This window comes from Schistocerca americana, chromosome 1, assembly GCF_021461395.2.
Source record: "Schistocerca americana isolate TAMUIC-IGC-003095 chromosome 1, iqSchAmer2.1, whole genome shotgun sequence".
NCBI classification, from domain to species: domain Eukaryota; kingdom Metazoa; phylum Arthropoda; class Insecta; order Orthoptera; family Acrididae; genus Schistocerca; species Schistocerca americana.
In genome coordinates this window covers 135,392,392-135,414,644 of record NC_060119.1, presented here as the reverse complement: position 1 = coordinate 135,414,644, position 22,253 = coordinate 135,392,392, and positions in this window count along the sequence as shown.

The following is a 22,253-nucleotide window of genomic DNA, read 5'->3' as shown; positions in this document are numbered from 1 at the left end:
ACACTTACTAGTCATGTCCGTTAATTCTGTGCACCACTGACGGTACGTTTGTTCCGGATTTTTCTGCAAACGAAAAAACTGGCACGTGGTTCAGCTCCTCGAACTTGCTGGTCACAGTACTAAGTTAACGCAGCGATTACTTCGTCACAACTGTGTTCGTCGGCAAACGCAGTTGGGAATAGTTTTTGTATTAACCTGAGCCCTGCTCCCCTCCCCCCCCCCCCCCCCCCCAGCAAAGAACGTATTGTAGCTTCACAGTACCTTGAACTCGATGATCTGCACAACGAGCTTGGAACTGTGTCAGGTATGTGAACCATTCCTCTTCTGAGTCGTTAAATTGCCGAAAAGTTCGTATGCTGGTCGGCGGCACTTGGGGAGGCTAGTCGGCCGGTCGGTTGTTGTTGTCACGCGACCGACGCGGCTTTTGCAGCCGGAAGTCGCTGTACTGTCGTTAGCAAGGCCGCAATTTGTTGGTTCCGAAACTGAAAAGCCTGTGTTAGATATATTACATCGGCCGTCAGCGGCTGAGGCGCGGGGGCAGGGGGTGGAGTAGCCATGGTTCACACAAATACGTTGCAGCAAAAAACAAAAAATCTCTGAAAAGAGAAATTTGACTAGTTCTGCGGCTCCCCTCCTGGAATACATGCAAGAACACACAACAAATAATTTGTAGATACTTGAATATGATAATCCCTGCGGTCTGAAACACAAGGGGATCAATCAAATTCTTCTTCGCTAAACGATTCTCGTCGCCGATTGGCGATTTTTAAATTCACGTCGCCGTCTTTTCTGTCGTCTCGTTGTCTCTGTAGGGTTGTACCATGGGAAGCAAGGAGAGGATGTTAGTTGGTGGCCGGAAACCTCGTTCTATAACACTAACTACACGCAATTAATAACTGGATTTTTTATCCGTAAACAAAGAGTTACTTAACTTCAGCTTCTGTATGCTGTGGTATAAGCTTTCATATATATCCCTGAAACGGGGTGAAATTACATTAGGTGTTCCACAAGGTTCGTTCATGGGTCCCCTCCTTTTCTTGATATATGTGAATGAACTCCCTTTCTATGTGAAACAAGATGCTGAATTGACATTGTTTGCTGATGATACAAGCATAATTATTAATCCAGTAAAAGAAAGTCCGATAGAAAATGATACAAATAAGGTCTTTGTAAAAGTCATTAATTGGTTTTTTGCGAATGAACTTGCTCTGAACTTTTAAAAAACACGGTACATCCAATTTTCTGCTGCAAAAAGTAGAATTCCTTCGATAAACGTAACACATCAAAAGAAGTCAGTGACCAGGGTAGAGCATACTAATGTCCGCAGCTCGTGGTCGTGCGGTAGCGTTCTCGCTTCCCCCGCCCGGGTTCCCGGGTTCGATTCCCGGCGGGGTCAGGGATTTTCTCTGCCTCGTGATGACTGGGTGTTGTGTGATGTCGTTAGGTTCAAATAGATCTAAGTTCTAGGGGACTGATGACCATAGATGTTAAGTCCCATAGTGCTCAGAGCCATGTGTGAAAGCATACTAAGTTTTTGGGTGTACATATGAGAATCTTAATTGGAAAAGTCATATTTTGGATCTCCTAAAGCGACTAGGTTCAGCAACTTTTGCAATCAGAATAATTGCCAATTTTGAGGATGTAGAAATTAGTAAGCTAACATACTTTGCACACTTCCACTCTCTGTCATACGGAACAATATTCTGGGGAAACACAACACTTAGGCAAAAGGTATTCACTGCTCAAAAGAAAGTAGTTAGAATAATGTGTGGGGTTCATAATCGCACATCTTTTAGGCATCTGTTTAAAAGGTTAGGAATTATTACAGCTGCTTCACAATACATTTACTCAGTAATGAAATTATTTCCCAACAACATGGACCAGTTGAAAATCAACAGCGACTTTCATGATTACAGTACCAGAAAAAAGAAAGACCTACACTATCTTTTACTTAACCTATCTTTAGCACAGAAAAGGGTAAAGTATGCTGCTATAAAACTTTATGATAAATTACCAGATGAAATAAAATGTGACAGACAGCAGTAATAGTTTCAAAAACAAATTGAAACCATACCTCCTTGACAACTCCTTCTATTCTTGAATATGGGTAAATAAATCTGGAGGCTGTGACTACGGCTCCATCTCGGTGACACACTGGAACTCAAGCGGCGTATAGACTCGAACTAACTCAATGTAACAGGCTCGAACTAGCTGGCCCTCCGATCCGTGGTGGTGATCCTAAATACTGGCGGCCTAGAGATCGTTGGCAGCGCGTTTCCTGCAAATCTGTTTTGGCCTCTGTCCATATTCTCGCAACCTGTATGCCACATGGTGTTCTGGCACCAGCTTAAGCCAGCACATCCATGATATTCAGGGTCAATGAAAAAAAACACTATTACGTAAAATCAAATACCTTACAGAAAACTGATTTCCCTAGTTACTGCAAAGCTAGATATACCGTCAAACATCTTTAAGAATGGTTAGCTAGCACTTATGGACTTGACAAGAAGTTATTTCTTGATATTAGCTTTAAATTCTGCGTTTTAGTGATTTTTTTCTTTCTCTAAAAGTATGACATGTATCAGGCTGCATTTTACACTGCCATTAGCTAATGACATATGAAAATGTACCAAGTTTTGTTTCATTTGGTACTTGGCGAATGTTGCACTGAATTTTACAGCAGCGTTCGTAATACAGAGCGTTTTAGAAGGTATATCCAGCCTGTAAACCTATGTAGCATTTCTTCTTTCATTCAACTTACAATTTTAAGTTATATATCAAATGAAAGGCCAACTCAAACAGTTTTGTTTGTATAGCAGTGCGCAAAGGGAAGAAAATGTACCGACCAATAGTGACTGACGAACCTGTTGAACAAGTGAGAATCGTGGTCACAAGAAATCATGTCGAAAGCTTAGTCGTGAATTTCCAGTGACATCTGTGTGGAGACCTTCAAGCAGACGTCTACAGACTACGACTTTCGTGCCAACTTTGCAAAAGACATCTGGCTGCATCACGATTAAGAATTTCTGGGTCGACGTTCCACCTACGTGGAAATTTGAAGGAAAACGCACAATGCGCGCATCTGGACGTCAGCGATTCCCACGAGATGATACAGTTGCACCGAGACTCCCCTAAATTATATGTTTGTTCGTGTGGAAAGTTTATGGGCCTTTATTTATCGCTGAAACAACCTTAGTAACTGATGCGGTAGGACTATGTGTCGTTCCTTAATTGGAGGAAGCTGTATCACGTAACTTTATTTGGCAGCAAGATGGTGTGCGGCCTCGCTGGCGTAACTCATTACGCGACTGGTTAAACGACGTCGTACCTGACCGCTGGATTGGCCGCAAGTGGCAGGATGACAGAGCTGGTTTTGCACGACCTCCACGCTCACGCACGATCTGACGTCATGCGGTGTTTACCTTTGGGGGTTCATAACGACTCATGTGTATGTTCCTCTGCTAATAGCTGATTCACCCGACTTTAGCAACAGCCTTGTTGCAACAATTACTCGAAACACACTGGTCAATATTTAGGAAGAACTCGCCTATCGACTCTATGTGTGACGACTGGTGCTCACATTGAATACTTGTCAGGAAAACTGTTTGAGTCGCTTTTTTATTTGATATGTTATTATAACTTTTTGAAACACCCTGAGTTTCGTCACCTGCACGGTAGCGATATCCCTCGGCTAGAGCTGCAGGCTGCTTGCAAATAGTGGCTTACCCGATCCAAGATCTACCATGGAGGAGCTGTGACTCACCACAGATATGAAGCTAACTGATGATTGGTTCCACAAGGTGTCCCAGGAGGAGTGGTACGTATTCAGGAATATAACAGAACGTTCTTTCGAAAATGTGGTCTAAAATGCATACCTTAAGACCTGTGAGCACTTGATAATCTTTGACGAAGGTGGTAGTATGGACCAAAAAAGAGCAAAACAATTATGGGTAAACTTGGACTCTAAAGTGTTTACCTCAAGAGCTATGAGCAGTTTTTCGTTTTCGATACTGTGAAACACATCAGTTCAACTGAACAGGAGCTTATACCTCTTAAGGGGACTACACCCTGCTTATCTAACCCATGTTAATTTAGGCAAGTATTTGACCCATTTCTGAAAAAATTATATGATGCAGGTTCTTAATATTTTTATTGTTACATGATGCTGATGGAGTCAACTGTACTAAAATCTACTTTATCCATTAAATAGTTTTAAAAAAATACTTTTTTTAAATTTATAAACAAAAAATATTAAGTTTTTTCTGCAGAAAATATTTTTTTGTGAACTTCCTAATGGGGGAATGTTAATGAATGTAGTACCAGAGGTGGCTTTTTATGTATCTCAGAGTCTCTGAAAATTTCATTCATTTATCTACGACAGTTTCTGATATAATGAGGCATATGTATTGAAAATATTAGTTTGCGGGAAATTGACTTTAAAGAAAAAACTTCTGAAATTTGTTACTTACAGTTAATTAAAACTGTCCTGCTGCATGTGAAGGCTCTTCTTTGGCCTCTAGCAGGTCTTTCAGCTTCTTTTCCACCTACCTGGGTGTTTGCCTTGCTTTCTTGACCATATTAGATGCACACCTGTCTGCATCGGCTATTCTCATTTTATCGCAATGTTGCAGCCCAGTAATCATATTTTCATCAGGATTAATTCCAAGCTTTTTCAGTACCCAACAGTTTCCAAATATTACCACAACTGAATATAATAACAGCATCTTGAACTTCTAGTTTCATTGTATGCATGCCTACAAATATAGTTTTAGGAAGGCGGCTACAAATTATGCTGCTGAAACATTAATTTGGGTTTTGTGTCTGCCCATGCAGACATTTCCTTAGAAGGTCAGGATGAGCCAAGTCACTGAAAATAGGTTTAATTGCTGTAATAACAGCAGCAGGAACAGAATGCTGGTGAGAATAAGATTCTCCAGTTGCCTGAGCCCTATTGTATTTGCACCACGAATTTTCTCCTGATGGACACAATCCATGACATGGCTTATCATCAGTAGAGAACTTATGGAAAAATATGGCCCAAACATCTCTCTTCATTGCCTCCAGATTTTCTTTATTTCTCCTAATTGTCTGCCCATAGTATACCTGCAAGTTTTCTGTAACAACTACTCGCAATCACACTTAAACGAAAGTAACAGCGTGTTTGAAAGCGTGTTGTTTACAAACAGCAAAAACAAACGAATACAAACCGTTGAATTCCAAGGATAGCCAACACACTCGGGAGTAAAAAAAAGTTCCTAACGTGCAATGTAGGGGATATAAAGATCTAAAATATATGCAGAAAAGTGGGTGACAGAAAAATGGGCATGGCACATAAATACATGCGGTAATAAAATGCTCTTTCAATGCTCGAAAAAAATTTTTTCACCAAAATCCTTTTCAGAGTACTATCGAAATCGAATGACAACCGAAAATCGATTTTTTTCGACCTGAACCACGGTGTGGTCCCCTTAAGGTAAGCACTTTAGAACCGACGTTTGCTAGACAATTGATGCATACAAGGCAGGTGCGAATTCACAAACAAACGAGGTTCGGTCATCCATGGAAACTGACGTGTAATAAACATCGTGTACATCTCTAAACAGTGCGTGATATGTTGCCGATGCTCGGCGAATGCTGAGGCGATGCCAATTTAGTACACATTGCTTACGCCTTGATATCATCCTCTTCAAAACGTCCATTTACCATAGCGTCCTTTGGTGCTGAACAACGACTCGGAGGAACCATTGGTTTCAATGGCGCGGTGGTAATACACGAATACCAGCAAGAAGTAAGAATATAGACGCGTTTGTTTTAGCGGAAAACCTTGTAGAATGGGCAACCACATTTGTGGACTACGAATCCCCCTTCAGCTGTGTTTAATCTTTTTATTATTAGATCGGAACCAGTTTCGTGGGACTGAAAACCACATCCTCAGGCGACGTAACGCCATTTATAAGTTTATTAGTTTGGTCTGACACCGAATGTTGGGTTCCATGTCCCGGGCTACTCAGTTCTTTCGACTTAGTTACACGTCGCCTGAGGATGTGGTTTTTAGTGCCACGAAACTGGTTATCACCTGATAATAAAAAGGTAGCATACAGCTGAAGCGGTTTCTTAATCCCCACGATATTTGCTATAACTGTAATACACCGCTGTTATCATGTTAGCTTACGAGAAGTTGGTATCACCCTTACCACAAATTCATTCCTACAGCCTGTCACTGACACAGGAACTGAAAGGAAACGATTTCAGCTATAGATTTGCGTTATACAAAAATGCTGTGAAAAATCTGAATCTGGATGCCTGTGCTCGGAAATATCCCACATCGCCGCCTGATCTAACATCAATAGATTTCTTTATGCAAGCATATCTAAGGAATCGTCTTTATAACATCGAAACCTTAGCCTCATATGAATTCAGAGAGCGCATCGATGGAGCTTATCGCTGCGCGGCACCAAAAACCTCACATCTCGTCCGCATGACATTTAGAATGCGCATTCATAAATGCGCATTCAGACCTGCATTCGGAAAATGGACATCCGTTTGACCAACTCACTTACATGAATATTCCTACATCACAGCCCCAATCGGAACACAGCCAGTTATGCAAAGCGCGTTGCATCCACACCTGAAGCTTTGAATGTGGCTAGCTCCCTAATTGAAATTTATACGAATTTGATTTAACTTCATTTGTACACGTTAGGTTTACACACATAAGCTACATGATATAAACAATTATTTTTCTACTTAAACAGTTATAACTCGTTGCTCTCTGGAAAATAACTAAATAAAATATATTCATAAAATGCATAAAAAGTGTCCGCAGCTCGTGGTCGTGCGGTAGCGTTCTCACTTCCTGCGCCTGGGTTCCCGGGTTCGATTCCCGGCGGGGTCAGGGATTTTCTCTGCCTCGTGATTACTGGGTGTTGTGTGATGTCCGCCGCGCGGGATTAGCAGCGCGCTCTAAGGCGCTGCAGTCATGGACTGTTCGGCTGGTCCCGGCGGAGGTTCGAGTCCTCCCTCGGGCATGGGTGTGTGTGTTTGTCCTTAGGATAATTTGGATTAAGTAGTATGTAAGCTTAGGGACTGATGACCTTAGCAGTTAAGTCCCATAAGATTTCACACACATTTGAACATTTTTGTGATGTCCTTAGGTTAGTTAGGTTTAAGTAGTTCTAAGTTCTAGGGGACTGATGACCTTAGATGTTAAGTCCCATAGTGCTCAGAGCCATTTGAACCATTTTTTGCATAAAAAGTAACTGTCCTTACGTTTACCTCTCTGATCTAGCATTCCTCTCATTATTTTGTAGGTTCCAGTAGGAAAAAACCTTGTTTCAAACAAAAATGTGGAATTGTATGGCAGTAAACACATTACATTTAAGGGTGCCTGGATCAAGAAAAAGTGACAAATTTATTCTTAGATACTTAATATACTAAAACAACAGAGACTTTTCTCCTCAAAGTGACGTACATATTATACGAGAATATTCAGGTTAAGTGTAAGTAATCCTCAGATATTTTCAAATTATGTGCTGACACATGTTTGTCACAACATGTTCTCTGGAAAAAAAGCTATTGTCATTCTAACATTTCGGTAATTTGACAAATAATAATTTCGTGTGACCTATTCACAACGTTGGCTGACAAGGTGCTGCAGGTAACTGTTTCCGTTTCAGAGGCGAATCTCAAGATTAATGTAGTACACTCCTGGAAATGGAAAAAAGAACACATTGACACCGGTGTTCAGACCCACCATACTTGCTCCGGACACTGCGAGAGGGCTGTACAAGCAATGATCACACGCACGGCACAGCGGACACACCAGGAACCGCGGTGTTGGCAGTCGAATGGCGCTAGCTGCGCAGCGTTTGTGCACCGCCGCCGTCAGTGTCAGCCAGTTTGCCGTGGCATACGGAGCTCCATCGCAGTCTTTAACACTGGTAGCATGCCGCGACAGCGTGGACGTGAACCGTATGTGCAGTTGACGGACTTTGAGCGAGGGCGTATAGTGGGCATGCGGGAGGCCGGGTGGACGTACCGCCGAATTGCTCAACACGTGGGGCGTGAGGTCTCCACAGTACATCGATGTTGTCGCCAGTGGTCGGCGGAAGGTGCACGTGCCCGTCGACCTGGGACCAGACCGCAGCGACGCACGGATGCACGCCAAGACCGTAGGATCCTACGCAGTGCCGTAGGGGACCGCACCGCCACTTCCCAGCAAATTAGGGACACTGTTGCTCCTGGGGTATCGGCGAGGACCATTCGCAACCGTCTCCATGAAGCTGGGCTACGGTCCCGCACACCGCTAGGCCGTCTTCCACTCACGCCCCAACATCGTGCAGCCCGCCTCCAGTGGTGTCGCGACAGGCGTGAATGGAGGGACGAATGGAGACGTGTCGTCTTCAGCGATGAGAGTCGCTTCTGCCTTGGTGCCAATGATGGTCGTATGCGTGTTTGGCGCCGTGCAGGTGAGCGCCACAATCAGGACTGCATACGACCGAGGCACACAGGGCCAACACCCGGCATCATGGTGTGGGGAGTGATCTCCTACACTGGCCGTACACCACTGGTGATCGTCGAGGGGACACTGAATAGTGCACGGTACATCCAAACCGTCATCGAACCCATCGTTCTACCATTCCTAGACCGGCAAGGGAACTTGCTGTTCCAACAGGACAATGCACGTCCGCATGTATCCCGTGCCACCCAACGTGCTCTAGAAGGTGTAAGTCAACTACCCTGGCCAGCAAGATCTCCGGATCTGTCCCCCATTGAGCATGTTTGGGACTGGATGAAGCGTCGTCTCACGCGGTCTGCACGTCCAGCACGAATGCTGGTCCAACTGAGGCGCCAGGTGGAAATGGTATGGCAAGCCGTTCCACAGGACTACATCCAGCATCTCTACGATCGTCTCCATGGGGGAATAGCAGCCTGCATTGCTGCGAAAGGTGGATATACACTGTACTAGTGCCGACATTGTGCATGCTCTGTTGCCTGTGTCTATGTGCCTGTGGTTCTGTCAGTGTGATCATGTGATGTATCTGACCCCAGGAATGTGTCAATAAAGTTTCCCCTTCCTGGGACAATGAATTCACGGTGTTCTTATTTCAGTTTCCAGGAGTGTATATTCGTCGTTGTTTTTCGAACGGTTTTGTTATTTCAGTGCAGTGCAGTAATCGCTCTTATGCAGTTACATATTTCATATTTGTTCACTAAAACCGCATACCAATGAATCTCTCAGCACGAAAACTACGTGCACATCCAAAGGTTCATAAAGAAAATTGTCCCACTCCTGATTGTTAATTAAGAAACAGCCCCACATACTTCATAAGCCGTAAAGTAAAAGACCTCATTACCTAATACTATATATTTGAAAATAGCTACACCATACATAACACACATGAACTCATAAGCTTAATCCACATCCCAACAACAGCTAAATTAGCATCACTATACATAGTCAACCTATACACGAACATCCCTGTCAAAGAGACTATCAACATTATAAGAAACAATCTGCTTCAATATAAGAAAATTAGTATTGCAGAGATCTGTGAACTCATAGAAATACTTTCTCTTATTCTTGAACATAATTACTTTAGTTTCAACAACAAACTGTACCAACAACACGATGGTTTGGCAATGGGAAGTAGCTTAGCTGGAATATTGGCTGATATTTACATCAACCATATAGAACAAAAATTCTTCTAAACCAGCCAGCACATCTGAAACAAAATGATCTACTATAGAAATATGTTGATGACACACTCTTGCTTTCTGATGATACATCAATGAAATTGATACATCAGCAGCAGATCGAAGCAAAATGGACGAAAATATTAAATTCACAGTTTAACACGAAAATAATAAAAGCATTAACTTTCTTGACCTGAAGATTTGCTATAGTAACAATAAACATCAATTTAGTATTTATAGAAAACCTACCGCCACATATGTCAGCATTGACAACTCATTTTGCCACCCCTGTCTACAAAAAATGGCATATTTCAGAGTGATGGTACACCGAATTAAAAAAAATGCCCATGGGTAAAAGAGACCAACAAAATGAAATCGATATAATTAAGACATTTGCTCATAATAATGGATATAAACCCATAATAACAGAAAAACTCCACAACAAAATGCATGCAAAAACGACAGATCCACTTCACAGCAATCCACACAACATGCACTCCAAGCCAAATCTGTGTGCCACAGAAGCCAAACCTAAATATGCTACTCTACCATACATAGGCCCACTATAATACCAAATAGCAAATTTATTTAGAAAGAAATATATCACAATTAGCTTTTCCATAAGTAATAAATTACGACAAAAGTAATCCATGATGTAAATACTTCCAAGGGTCCCTACCGTAAATCAGGAATATACAACCCCAAATGCGGTACCTCCCCAAAATTCTGCGCTGGACAGACAGGCAGAAGTTTTGAAGTCAGATACCCAGAACACATTGATGCTTTAATGCTTGGCAACTTGAACAAATCTACATTTGCAGCTCATATTGCTCAAGAAAACCATTCATTGAGAAACACTGGGAACGAGATAGAAATTTTACATCTAGCAAAATAAGGAGACTCTATGAAAATATTTGAAAAAATTGTAATACACACAAAAAACAGCACCCCAGACTATGCCCTAATGAACAAACCGAGTTATCTAAAACCCCTTTCCTGACAAATTTCCAAAAAAAATTTTCCACTCTCCTACTCAAATAATATTCCTACGTCTATCTGCAGAACAAATAGCAAATTTATATGTTACTACAATTCTCATGATGCTAAATGTAAATAAATAATGTACTGTCTTACCTGTACAATACTAACAAAATGGATCAACTTTGTAATTAATATAACAGTATTCAATCTAAGGCTCACAAAATCAATGTCTCTGTACTAATGTAAAAGGTGTTTCAGTTGCATAAGTGAATTTATGATCTTTTTCCAGACATGGGACATGTTCATGATGTTACAATATATCATAGCATCTTTGTCACTCACCTGTTTGTAAGCACTTTGTATTGTATCAAAACATGTGCTGTGTGATAGAAATCTTATCTATGACAAATCTTAAGTGTTTAGCGAGAAAAAATTACGTGTGCAACGACATCTGTTGGACGAATATAATGAAAACAAACACTCCAAACCGACATTTCACGTAAGTCACATCCAATGAAAATCTGTAACGCCATCATCTGTGTGGCGTGCTTATAATTTTGTATTATTTACATTTTAGGACAATTAATCTGTAAAAAGACGATGCAATGAAAGCATGAAAACCGTCTGAAGACGAATCATAACGGTACTCTTTGAATAAAGGAACTGAAAATAAATCTGTGGCTGGTTGCTGTCTCAACAACATCAACAATTGTCTTCACATATCAGCCACGGTCTCCAACCATGTCATCATATGACAAAATTGCATAATGAAATTTGTTTGAGATAACGTGGCGAAGTAATCCACTACGCTATTCAAACTTATGATTTATGTCCAAATTTATCTTTGTTATTTGTCAGTTGTAATATACAACTATGCAAACTATAAGTAGGCTGTTTAGGTTTTATGTTGGTAACGCCACGTAGTTCTCTGTATGAAAATCGCTGACTGCGCTGGGTGCAGTCTGTCGCTGGTCGGACCATTGTTAGAATATTCGCTAGTGTAGCGTTGGGCAGTTGGATGTGAACAGCCAGTAATGTTGGGCTGTTGGAGGTGAGCCACCTGCAGTGCTGGATGTGGGGAGAGAGATGCCAGAGTTTTGAGAGGTCACTATGAGCGGACGATCTGGACGTGTGTCCGTCAGAAAAAGGAAATTTGTAAGGCTGGATGTCATGGACGTCATGGACTGATATATATATATATATATATATATATATATATATATATATATATATATATGACGTGTGTCCGTCAGAAAAAGGAAATTTGTAAGGCTGGATGTCATGGACGTCATGGACTGATATATATATATATATATATATATATATATATATATATATATATATATATATATATATATATATGACTTTTGAACACTATCAAGGTAAATACATTGTTTTTTCTCTATCAAAGTCTTTATTTGCTATATATATGCTTATCAGTAGTTAGTGCCTTCAATAGTTAGAATCTTTTATTTAGCTGGCAGTATTGGCGCTGGCCGTATTGCAGTAGTTCGAGTCACGAAGAATTTTGTGAGGTAAATGATTCATGAATCGTATAAGTTATTGTTAGTCAGGACCATTCTTTTGTAAGGATTATTGAAAGTCAGATTGCCTTAAATATGTTGTGTATCAGTTTAGTGATGATCAGAATAAGTAAAGAGACAACAGTCTGAGTACGTTCAGTTTTGTTCAACTGTTTGAAAATCAAATAACCTAAGAGTTTTTCCAGCACTGTCATTCTTAATTTTCAAATGGGAAGTTTCAAAATAATTAAAGATGCTAGTAGCAAATATTTGTAATGCTTACGTTTCATTTCTGTAGATTGTTCAAGCAAGAAAGGAAATCAACATAAAGATTGTTAAAAAGAAATACTAGACAAGGAAGAAGGAAGACATGAAAACAACTCTAACCGATGACATTGTAGTTCTGTGAACGGCAGCAAAGGACTTGAAAGATTAGTTATATAGATTGGATGTTTTCCTGAAGAAAGTTTATCTTACACTGAAGAGCCAAAGAAATTGGTGCACCTGCATAATATCGTGTAAGGACCCAGCGAGCACGCAGAAGTCCCGCAACACAAAGTGGCATGGGCTTGACAAATGTCTGAAGTAGTTCTGGAGGGAATTGGCACCGCGAATAGTGTAGGGGGTCCCATACATCTATGAGAGTACAAGGGGTTGAGGTCTCTTGTGAACAGTACGTAGCAAGGCATCCCACATATGCTCAGTTATGTTCACGTCTGAGGAGCCTGGTGGCCAGAGGAGGTGTTTGAACTCGAAAGAATGTTCCTGGAGCCACTCTGTAGCAATTCTGGGCAGATGGGGTATCACATGTCCTGCTGGAATTGCCCAAGTCCGTCGGAATGCACAATGGACGTGAATGGATGCAGGTGATCAGACAGTATGCTTACGTACTTACCACCTGTCATAGGCGTATCTAGAGTATCATCAGTCCATATCACTCCAACTTCACACGCCCCGCACCATTACAGAGCCTCCTCCAGTTAGAACAGTCCCCTGCTGACATGCAGGGTCCATGGATTCATGAGGTTGTCTCCATATCTGTACACGTTCATCTGCTCGATACAATTTAAAACTAGACTCGTCCGACCAAGCAACAAGTTTCCAGTCATCAACAGTCCAATGTCGGTGTTGACGGGCCCAGGCGAGGCGTAAAGCTTTGTGTCGTGCAGGCATCAAGAGTACACGAGTGAGCCTTCGGGTCCGAAAGCCCATATCGATGTTCCGTTGAATGGTTCGCATACTGACACTTGTTGATGGCCTAGCATTGAAATCTGCAGCAATTTGCGGAAGGGTTGCACTTCTGTCACGTTGAACGACTCTCTTCAGTCGTCGCTGGCCCCGTACTTGCAAGATCTTTTTTCCGGCCGCAGCGGGGTCAGAGAATTGATGTTTTACCGGATTCCTGATATTCACGATATACTCGTGATATGGTCGTAGGGTAAAATCCCCGCTACATCGCTACCTCGGAGATGCTCAGTCCCATCGCTCGTGCGCCGACTATAACAACACGTACAAACTCACTCAGATCTTGATAACCTGTAGCAGCAGTGACCGATCCAAAAACTGTACGAGACACTTTTGTCTTGTATAGGTGTTGCCGACTTCGGCTCCATATTCTGCCTGTTCTCATGTCTCTGTATTTGAATACACATGTCTACACCAGTTTCCTTGGCGCTTCAGTGTATAACCATGAAATAAAGTAAAGCAAGGTAATAGAAAGTAATCGATTTAAATCAGGTGATTCTAACGGAACGGGATTAGGGAACAAGGCACTATTTGATGTTTTAATGCATAGGAAACAAAGTTGTTGTCGCTGGCGGAAGTGCAGTGGATATATAATGAATGCAAACTGCCAATAAAAAAGAACACAACGTTAGGAAAATTATGGGCAAGGCCCTCCAACCTGGTTGGGATTTCGACGATCTAACCAGCCAATGGGACAGAATTTGATACGATGTCCGTCAGGAGGTCATTCAGTAACTTGAATTCAAAGAACTGTGACTGACGCCCGGACAACAGGGACTTACATGCATTGAGAATAAAAAATAGAATAGCGCATTGCGAATGGCTAGCTACTAGCCGGAATCTGGATTTGCATAATGAAATCTAAAAAGGACGACTGATAGTTGCACTCTATAATTTATAAAACAAATAAGTGTGTTTTGTACGTAAAAAACTACCTACGTTAACACTATTTCGTTTAAGTTTTCTTACTTGTCTTGTTGGAAATTTTCCCAAAGTCTGCGTTCCTTATGTCCCACACACAAGCACGCTGTCCGATGAAAGTTATCTAGGCGTCCCTATGTAATGTAGTATTGACATTACATATCACGGGAAGTGGACTGTATTTATCTGCTGTTCTTCTGGCTACTTTAATTAGTAGCGTTATTAGAAGTTGTCCTGACGTGCTTCTTTCTTATTATGTTCTAGCAGCCGATTTTATTATGAAGCACACAGCGATGTCTCTCAGGGACGTGGAAGAAGACAAAACCATCCAGGGTCCAGGTTAAATACAGTTTACTTTTCTCGCGAAATAAATGTCGTTGATTTACTTCTCTGATACAAAGTAATCACAACTAAGAAAATGTCTTTCATTATCTGATTTTATAGTCTTGGGCGTAGCTAACTGAAATGCACTTTGGTTATATTTAAAAACTCTTTTTCGAAGCAAAAATGATTTCAATGCTCGCTTTCTACAGCGACGAGAGATGCTAACTCCTATTCCCTTCTAAAATTGCTCAAACAATTGATTACCGGATAGCGTAATGCTCGCTATGCTAAAAATTCAGAAACCAAATATTATCACTCCAATGCTGTTCACTGTCCATTTTCCTTGCTTGATAGTAAACGCAGTCTCTTCAACTATCTACGAAAATAAGGCTTTCTGTATCTTTAGCTGATTTATTGATTTATCACACTTGGGAAAAACTCGTGATCTTTGGAATCAATGCCAAGCATACGGCGAATTCACTTTTTGGAATAACTCGGGGAAAACACAGTTTTAATAAATTATTTCAACTTCCGGTGCACAATCATACATCACATGGAAGTGATTAGTGCTAGCGGACAAGGTTCGTACAGAGCTGATCTGGACGTACATATTGATACACGGTGTATATTAAGTCCGGGAACACTTTCAATTATTTATTGCACAAGAACTAAACATTGTACAGATGTTATACATATTGCATTTTGAAGAGAAACTCTGAAAATGGTTTTTAGAAACACTCGACATGCGAACCATGAGTGACCAGGCAGACGTCAATACGGTAATGGAATTCTTGCCATAGCCGTCCCTGCTAGCATCGTCGACTGAGGCAGGCGCTTCCTGTATTCTGTCCCGGAGCTCTGCTACATCACGTGGTAGAGGCGGTACATACACAAGATCTTTAATGTGTCCTAACAGAAGAAATCGAAACGGAGTGAGATCTGGTGATTGGAGAGGCCATTTCATGAAACAGCTGCCCCTTCTGTAGCACGGCCGATTCATCGATGCGGCACCTCCGTGTTCAGGTACCCACGAACTTCACGATGACAATGGGGTGGAGCCCCATCCTGCTGAAAGATGGACGGAGAGTTCACGGCATGCACCACGCACCGATTTCTATGGACTCCTTATCAATATCTCTCGTACGCGCTCCACATTCACTTCGTTCACACTGGGACGTCCGCTTCTCTTTGCCGGACACAAGCAACCCGTCCTAACGAATTTGTTGTGCCAATGGTAAATGGCCTTCCTTGTTGGTGGCTTCTTACCGTACTTTTTTTCTAAACGTCCGTTGAACAGCTGTAGCTCACTTGTTTTTGTCGAACTCCGACACGGAGAAAGCTCGCTCCGCACCTGAACTCGCCATGCTTGCGACTAGCGCCGACTATCGGCAAATTTCCAAACTATGCTGTGGTGGTGTACATAAAAGAAAAACGTTCAGGGTTTCTCTTCAAAATGACATATGTGTGATATTTGTACAATGTTTGGTTTCTGTGCAATAAATAATTGATAGTACTTTATGTACACCCTGTACAAACAAACGAATTCTAATGTAGAGTATTCTTACTTCTTTACTCTATTAGGATTATATTTTAATCCCTTTTTATAACTAATACTTAAATATTTCAACGAAACTAGTTAATTTGTTTATTAAAATTACGGTTTAAGGCCATCAAATGTGGCTACAGGACACAACATAAAAAAGAGACGTGGAGTATTGCGTTGTCACTAGAGTAGCATCAATAGCAGAACTGGTCCGTTAACTGTGCTCAGTGTCTTCAGACGTGGACTAGTCATTGGATTTCAGCTGTGTAACAAATCCATCAGAGACATTGTAACCTCCTAAAGCTGTCCAGGGGCTGTTAGTGACGTGAATGTGAAGCGGAAACACGAAAGACCAACTAAAGCTAAACCAAGTGTCCTGGCCTGAGTCCAATCGAACACCTTTGGGATGAATTACAAAGGCGACTCTGCTGCAGACACCAGCGTCTAGCAGCAGAAGAATGGGCGCCTTACCTCCACAGACCTCACTGGAAGTATCCTCAGGGTGACGAAAGTGGATACACCGCACAATAACATTCACTAATAGGCATCTGGAATCTTTTCATGACAAAGTGTTTGTGTATAAACTGCGTCAAGTAACTGTTAGTCCTCGCCGCCAGATAAACGAAAACCACTTTTTTAGCACACTTTGTTGCCATTTTGCACCCGAAATGTGCCTGACTGATGACAGTTGCTTCGCTAGAACGCAGCGTACAAAACATTAGACGCGCGCAAAACCCATTTCACTGGCACGCTTGACGTAACGCGCTACAGCACTACGCATTGCGCTCTGTCACAAAACAGCTGCACTAATTTGTCAGTGTCGAGAGGCTGACGCAGTACGGACGCATTACGTTCTAGGCGGCGCAGAAGTTCTGCTCCTAGGAAAACCAGGCTTAAGGCGTTCCCTACACTGACGCAACAGAACATACGCCTTCAACGTCGCAGTGTTCCTATTGTAACCTGAATGCTGTAACTCGAGGCGTGTAATGGGAGTTGCCCACTATTACGCGGCTGTTGGCAATTTGGCAACGCTCCGAAGCGGCGTCATGTGATGAACTCCCGCCGCATCTCAGCAGAAAGGTTTTCCGCCGCTACGCGCTGCGCATTGCATGTGTACATGACGCGCACACGGAAAATGAAATCTCTCAAACGATTAGGAGTAATGTGTTCTGTTTAAACAGTTCGTAGGTTTTTATCGTATTGTTTCGCATCGATAGCTATCCAAGGACTAGTTATGCCTCCATTAATGCTCAGTTATTCTAACGTTACAGAGTCAAAAACTCCATTTGTGAAATTTAAATTGAAAAACGTAGTTGCTGGCTAGTTTACGCATGGTTCGCATTAGGTCATTCATACATCGCTGTGTAAAGAATTTGGCTAACGTATTAAAGCTGCTTTTAAAAATTAAAATGGGGTCATATCTATTTGCAATCCATGGTTCAAATGCTTCAAATGGCTCTGAGCACTATGCGACTTAACTTCTGAGGTCATCAGTTGCCTAGAACTTAGAACTAATTAAACCTAACTAACCTAAGGACATCACACACATCCATGCCCGAGGCAGGATTCGAACCTGCGACCGTTGCGGTCGCCCGGTTCCAGACTGTAGCGCCCTGAACCGCACGGCCACTCCGGCCGGCTGCAATCCATGATAAACGTATTTTGAACTGCGGAGTTGTGGCACGCCGCACTGATTTCTATCATGTATGGGTCCACAAAGTCCCACTAAAACGTTTAGCAGCTCTCAAAGTTTTCTTTTGCAGTGCCACAGTATCACAGAGTGCCCCATTCGTCCTTTGTAGAACATCAAGGCGATATTACAGATCTCCTCAGGTTTGGTTCATCACTGCAGCTGCAACAGTTCTGAATGCTTCATTTACTACTGTTCAAACAACAGCAATGTAATTGACCATAGTTATGTACATGCGATACGTGACGTAATCCCATAAGAAGAAAATATATGACGTCAAGAGATCGTAGTGGCCATGTGGTCAGACCAATAGAACCAATCCACATCTGACGAAATTTGCATTCAGCACATTCCGCTTGTTCATATTCCAATGTGGGTTTGTGTTGAGATACAGTTTGCAGTCAGTCAACACATGCTTGAGACGCATACGGATGCCCACACTGAGGAAAGTTTTAATGCTGCATGTCTGAACCACCTAATTATGCTTGTTTTTGCCGCTGGTGCCTTCCAACACCGCAATCCCACAGCATCATTTTACAGAATTTGGATTCTTCCATGTCAGATGATACATAGTTGACACAGGCTGAGTTGATCCCTGATAGTTGCAGCGAGCTGTGTGTCTGTGTCAACGAACGATGTAAAGGGATTTTGTAAACGTCTCCATGATAACTTCTCAGTGTTTTCAGCACTACAGAACGCTATTGTTCTGTCTGCAGCCCTTACCCCTCTACAGTTGAAACGTAGCAAGAGTGCTGTGAGCTGTCACGGATCTTCTTGCGCCGTCTCGTTTACAGTATATCGGCATTTTGATTGACTCAGACTTAAATCTACAACAAGGGAGAAAGGAAAAACCTTTGATAGCTGTTAAATGTTGTACAAAAAGCTATGATTCTCTAACAGTTTACAAGTTTTGGTTTGTTGAAATGATAGTAGGACATTATGCACACCCCATATACAGGGTGTTTCAAAAATGACCGGTATATTTGAAACGGCAATAAAAACTAAACGAGCAGCGATAGAAATACACCGTTTGCTGCAATATGCTTGGGACAACAGTACATTTTCAGGCGGACAAACTTTCGAAATTACAGTAGTTACAATTTTCAACAACAGATGGCGCTGCAAGTGATGTGAGAGATACAGAAGACAACGCGGTCTGTGGGTGCGCCATTCTGTACGTCGTCTTTCTGCTGTAAGCGTGTGCTGTTCACAACGTGCAAGTGTGCTGTAGACAACATGGTTTATTCCTTAGAACAGAGGATTTTTCTGGTGTTGGAATTCCACCGCCTAGAACACAGTGTTGTTGCAACAAGACGAAGTTTTCAACGGAGGTTTAATGTAACCAAAGGACCGAAAAGCGATACAGTAAAGGATCTGTTTGAAAAATTTCATGGACTGGGAACGTGACGGATGAACGTGCTGGAAAGGTAGGGCGACCGCGTACGGCAACCACAGAGGGCAACGCGCAGCTAGTGCAGCAGGTGATCCAACAGCGGCCTCGGGTTTCTGTTCGCCGTGTTGCAGCTGCGGTCCAAATGACGCCAACGTCCACGAATCGTCTCATGCGCCAGAGTTTACACCTCTACCCATACAAAATTCATACGCGGCAACCCCTCAGTGCCGCTACCATTGCTGCACGAGAGACATTCGCTAACAATATAGTGCACAGGATTGATGACGGCGATATGAATGTGGGCAGCATTTGGTTTACTGACGAAGCTTATTTTTACCTGGACAGCTTCGTCAATAAACAGAACTGGCGCATATGGGGAACCGAAAAGCCCCATGTTGCAGTCCCATCGTCCCTGCATCCTCAAAAAGTACTGGTCTGGGCCGCCATTTCTTCCAAAGGAATCATTGGCCCATTTTTCAGATCCGAAACGATTACTGCATCACGCTATCTGGACATTCTTCGTGAATTTGTGGCGGTACAAACTGCCTTAGACGACACTGCGAACACCTCGTGGTTTATGCAAGATGGTGCCCGGCCACATCGCACGGCCGACGCCTTTAATTTCCTGAATGAATATTTCGATGATCGTGTGATTGCTTTGGGCTATCCGAAACATACAGGAGGCGGCGTGGATTGGCCTCCCTATTCGCCAGACATGAACCCCTGTGACTTATTTCTGTGGGGACACTTGAAAGACCAGGTGTACCGCCAGAATCCAGAAACAATTGAACAGCTGAAGCAGTACATCTCATCTGCATGTGAAGCCATTCCGCCAGACAGGTTGTCAAAGGTTTCGGGTAATTTCATTCAGAGACTACGCCACATTATTGCTACGCATGGTGGATATGTGGAAAATATCGTACTATAGAGTTTCCCAGACCGCAGCGCCATCTGTTGTTGAAAATTGTAACTACTGTAATTTCGAAAGTTTGTCTGCCTGAAAATGTACTGTTGTCCCAAGCATATTGCAACAAACGGTGTATTTCTATCGCTGCTCGTTTAGTTTTTATTGCCGTTTCAAATATACCGGTCATTTTTGAAACACCCTGTATATGTCCTATGCTACATGTTTTCATATCTGCTTGTCGTTTGAAGTGTAAAAGTTTATTCACGAAAACTCGAGTAATTGTCACAGGTAGGCACATTATAATGGTAATTTAAAAAACAGACAGCAACAGACAAGTTTAATAATGTTCACTGCATGCACTATCAAATCGGAAAGGCGAAATTGATACTGAAAAATAGGAACACGTAGGATTCTTCATTTCTTGTATTGCTGTGTTTTGATAGGGTCATTCAGTTTTTGGTGATGCGATAGAACAGAAATGTTTTGTGTTCTAACGAAATGCTAGTGATTTCATGGATATTATCGATTCACAATGATTCATATTATGATCATAATGTCATCATGGAATTTCTAAATTGAAGTAAAGTTATCGCAGGTCATTTTAAAGCAAAATTTAAAGTTTTCCTCACCCGCATAAACACTAATCGTGACATCAATTCCAGGTTCTTGTGTTATTTTTGCGATTTACAGTCCGAAGAGTAGTTCGATGCAGCTTGCCATCTTACTCTATCCTGTGCAAGCCTTTTCATTTCCAAATAACTACTGCAACATACATCCTTCTGAATCTGCTTACTGTATTCATCTCTTGGTCTCCCTCTACTTTCCTTCAATACTAAATCAATACTTGCAACGTTTTATTTATTCGCACTCTTACGGATTTACGGACAGCCCTGCAGTATTCGTGGTGTCAGTTCCATCTGGCACTGGGTCAGACATAAGTTCTGTGGCTCTTCAGAGTATTTTCTGTTTATAACCCTGTATTCCCATGACCAGAAGCCCTGTTCCTTCTGCCACTGAACTACACTAATTCCCCCTATATCTGACTCAGACTATCCATCTTCATTATTAAATTTTCCAACTTACGTGCCAAATTAAGCGACCTAGCAACCACGCTTCGATCCGTAGGAAGGTAGTGTTATTTTCCGTGACAACAACATTCTTCTGAGCATTCCTCGCCGGAGATCCGAATGGGTGGCTGTTTTACCTCCAGAATATTTGACCCAAGAGGATGTCATCATCATTTAACCATACGGTAGAGCTGCATGGCCTCTGGAAAAATTAAGGCTGTAGTTTCCCCTTGTTTTCAGCCATTTGCACTACGAGAACAGCAAGGTCGTTTTAGTTGATGTTACAAGGCCATATCAGTCAGTTTTCCAGAGTGTTGCCCCTGCAACTACCGGAAAGGCTGCAGCACCTCTTCAAGAATCACACATTTATCAGGCCTCTCCGTTGTGACTGAACTGCGGTATCGCTATCAGTGAAGCACGCAAGCCACCTGTCCAACAGCAAGGTACATGATTCAGTGGGGTGGGGGCAAGTGCTGGTACATTTCTATCGCGCACCCACCAACTACTATCTCTGAAAAGTCGCCAGTATAAACTGGTAACGTTTTTAAGTTTGCCACCAATGGTTCTGATAAGAGCTCTAAATACCTAAGCAGGGTGTTACAAAAAGGTACGGCCAAACTTTCAGGAAACATTCCTCACACACAAATAAAGAAAAGATGTTATGTGGACATGTGTCCGGAAACGCTTGATTTCCATGTTAGAGCTCATTTTAGTTTCGACAGTATGTACTGTACTTACTCGATTCACCGCCAGTAGGCCCAATTGAAGGAAGGTAATGTTGACTTCGGTGCTTGTGTTGACAACGACTCATTGCTCTACAGTACTAGCATCAAGCATATCAATACGTAGCATCAACAGGTTAGTGTTCATCACGAACGTGGTTTTGCAGTCAGTGCAATGTTTACAAATGCGGAGTTGGCAGATGCCCATTTGATGTATGGATTACCACGGGGCAATAGCCGT